The sequence below is a fragment of the Triticum urartu genome, chromosome 5A (assembly GCF_056163025.1).
Source record: "Triticum urartu cultivar PI428250 chromosome 5A, HENAU_Tu73, whole genome shotgun sequence".
NCBI lineage: Eukaryota > Viridiplantae > Streptophyta > Magnoliopsida > Poales > Poaceae > Triticum > Triticum urartu.
This window is the reverse complement of record NC_141877.1, coordinates 82360148-82363833: the sequence shown is the minus strand read 5'-3', so window position 1 is coordinate 82363833 and position 3686 is coordinate 82360148. Positions and strand designations below refer to the sequence as shown.

At 42.9% G+C, this 3686-nt stretch overlaps 1 long non-coding RNA gene across 1 annotated transcript; it reads right to left on the bottom strand.

The window, feature by feature from the left end:
- Nucleotides 1–1953: 1953 nt before the first annotated feature.
- LOC147970397 (uncharacterized) lies at nucleotides 1954–2344 on the bottom strand. The gene is made up of 3 exons (XR_015603709.1): nucleotides 2256–2344; nucleotides 2101–2163; nucleotides 1954–2011 (listed from the first exon to the last, which is right to left on the bottom strand). It is a non-coding gene; the product is annotated as an uncharacterized LOC147970397 (long non-coding RNA).
- Nucleotides 2345–3686: the final 1342 nt, after the last annotated feature.

The window sequence follows — 3686 nt, the reverse complement described above, 5'->3', positions numbered from 1 at the left end:
AGCTACTTTGCCGTCTGCCACGGATGGCAAAGTCTTTGCCGTCCGCCGCAGACGGTAAAGAGAGCGCGGCAGACGGCACAGAAGGCGGACGGCAATAATTGCGCTGTCAGTCCGTTAAGTGGCTAACGGCAGGCCTTTGCCGTCTGCCGCTGACGGCAAACTGTCTAGTGTCTTTGCCGTCCGCCGTATGATGTCATCTACATGTCACTACATGGCAGGTTCTTTGCCGTCTGCCACTGATGGCAAAGTCTTTGCCGTCTGCCACTGTAGGCAAACTGACCAAATGGGTCAGCTCCCAGGAAGCACAGCTGGATGCAACGTGTCTTCTTTGCCGTCCGTGGCAGACGGCAAAGAGCCCGTTGCCGTCGGTGGCAGACGGCAAAGAGCCTGCATATTGTCTCTTTTATCTGTTTTTTATTAAATCCAACAATTTTCATCACAAATATAGATGACATATATAGATATATTTCAAAAGGCCATTACAGAGCAAATATATAAGATATCCAACACATAACTTCATCATGCAACCATATATATTACATGCATAGTTCCATCATACATAACAAGTTCAACATAGAGGCATCCAACCATATATATTACAATTGTTTCATCCAACGATACATGCATAGCTCAACGATACAAAAGAAACAGAGAAAGGGATAAGCTTTCGTCAAGTGAATGAACTCTGCAAAATGAAAAATAAGAAAGTTAAAACAAGAAGAGTAGAACAAGAAGAAGAGTAGAACAAGAAGAAGACTAGAACAAGAAGAGTATGTCATTTATGAGCTAACTTACGTGAAATGGATCATATATGAGCTAACTAAGTTGAAATGGGTCATTTATGAGCTAGCTAAGGTGAAATGGATCATTTATGAGCTAACTTAGTTGAAATGGGTCGTTTATGAGCTAACTAAGGTCAAATGGATCGTTTTTCAGGTAACTAAGGTGAAATGGATCTTTTTTAGCTAACTTAGATGAAATGGATCATTTATGAGCTAACTTAGTTGAAATGGATCGTTTTTGAGCTAACTTAGGTGAAATGGATCATTTATGAGCTAATCTAGTTGAAATGGATCTTTTTGAGCTAACTTAGGTGAAATGGATCATATATGAGCTAACTAAGTTGAAATGGGTCGTTTATGAGCTAGCTAAGGTGAAATGGATCATTTATGAGCTAAATTAGTTGAAATGGGTCGTTTATGAGCTAACTAAGGTAAAATGGATCGTTTTTCAGGTAACTAAGGTGAAATGGATCTTTTTTAGCTAACTTAGATGAAATGGATCATTTATGAGCTAACTTAGTTGAAATGGATCGTTTTTGAGCTAACTTAGGTGAAATGGATCATTTATGAGCTAATCTAGTTGAAATGGATCTTTTTGAGCTAACTTAGGTAAAATGGATCATTTATAAGCTATTTTAGGTGAAATGGATCGTTTTTAGGTAACCTAGGTGAAATGGATCGTTTATGAGCTAAATTAGTTGAAATGTATCGTTTATGAGATAACCTAGGTAAGATTGGTCATTTTTGAGTTAACCTAGGTGAAATGGGTCATTTTAAAGCTAACGTAGGTAAAATGGATCATTTAGGAGCTAATCTAGGTAAAATGGGTCATTTTTGAGCTAACTTGGATGAACTGGATCATTTATAAGCTAACCTAGGTAAAATGGGTCATTTTAGAGCTAACTTAGGTAAAATGGATCGTCTATAAGCTAACTAAGCTAATTATGCAATTTTTGACATAAGTAAGGTAAGTACAGATCGTTTTAGAGCTAACTTAGGTAAAATGGATGGTTTTGGAGGTCAGTAAGCTTATTAAGTCATTTTGGAGGTGAAGAAGCTAAGTCTAGGTCATTATGGTAAGCATTGGAGGAAATAAAGCTAAGTCTAGGTCTTTATGCATGTGTTAAGAAAAACACTAGATAAACTTACCAAGATGTAGGAGGTGTAGGACCGGGGTGGCTCGTTTCGGTAGCTGGAGAAGGATCGTGCGATGCTTGTCTGGAGTTACGCTGCACCAAAGATCATTTCCAATGTCTTGTTAGCATGATGACACTCAAATGTTAAGACTAGCAAGTAATGTCCATTCAATAAAACTCACCGTGGTCCCAGGAGCAATCACTGGCATCGGCGGAGCGGTCTGACCTGTCTTCTTGCACACAGACTGCACATTTGGTTTTGACGACTCAGTCATACTAGTTAGTAATGAGACAAACACTACAAGAATGTTTTGGCTAATCTGCAGAAGAAACTTACCACAAGGAGCTCGTACATGGCCCTTGCCTGCATGTCATTCCGTGCCCTCTCCTCCTCCATCATCTTTGTCGTCCTCTCCTCCAACTCCCACTACCTCTCCGCCGCCTGCACCAGAAGTTTCTCCGTTCTATCTCTCTCACTCTGTATAGCAGCCTACAACACCACTCACATGACCATTTGTAATCATTGATGGAAGCGCACACAATGTAATGGAGAAAGATAACTGAGTACGTATCACTAACCTTGATGGCGAGTTGCACTGGCCGTTCACGAGGCCTTATCTCAGGAGCGGAGCTTGACTGGCGTGCCTTGATCTCCGGGAGAGTGCTAGGACAACGGATAAGTCCATCTCCAATGGCTATGGAGCCATGGGACCTCCCGCCACCAGATATCATCAACAACTTTGGATCAATGGGACCCTGGCTCGGGTTAAAGTCCTCCCCTTTCCTCGCCTTCCCCTCATCTCTATATCTCATGAGCTTGTTGTGGGAGGAGATGTTGGTGAAGTTGTTTGCATCATCGAGGTCAGACTGAGAGAAAGCCTTGACTTTTTTGAAAGAGGCAGTGTGGGCCATGGCATACAGGTCGTACACCTCTGGCACCTTATCCGCCTTATTGTAGCGTGCCTGAAAGAGAGAAACAATGAAAATTAGTAATTAAAGGGCTCAAGCTTGCATGATGAATGAACTGCATGAATCATGAAGCAAACCACATACCTAGTTGCGCCCGAACTGATATAAGTTAGAGCTGCCTTGATGGTGTGGCACACCTTCCATTTGGGCACGTTTGTCCTTGGCCTCGTTGTGGAGGGCTAGACATCGTTGTGAGCACCACTCATCGACCAACACCTCCCAACAATCCATCCGATCCGCACACCATCTCGGAGGCGCCTAAGTTAGCAAATAGAAACTTGAGCGCTACGGCTAAGAATTACTAAATGAAGGAACTTAAGTAGAGAAGGCCTTAAGAATTACCTTCATGTACTGCTCCTTACTCAGGAACTTATCGCGGCACGCCGGCTTGGTCTTCTTGATACCACGCAAGGCGTAGTAGTCTCGAACAGCATGCACCCGAGCCTCGTGCCGTAAGTTCTGGAGTAGGCGCTTGCAGACGTTCTCGATAACATGTGACACGTCCTCCTCGTATCCCTCCTCACACCTGTAGAATGTCTGCAATCAAATAAGACAATATTGATTAGTACAATTAATAACTAGCTAGTTGAAGATTTTTAAATGTGTAAAGGAGAAATTACCCAGAACTTTCTGATCACCATGTCTGCCCTCGTGTTGGACATGACACCGTCGATAATCTCATCTGGCAGGTCCGGGGCAGCCACGTAGTGCTCCCAGCTCAATCCAAGCTCTGGAAGTCGACCCTCACCAGGCAACGTGACAAACCCCGGGAAGTTTTGCCGGCAAAGAACTCCAAGGA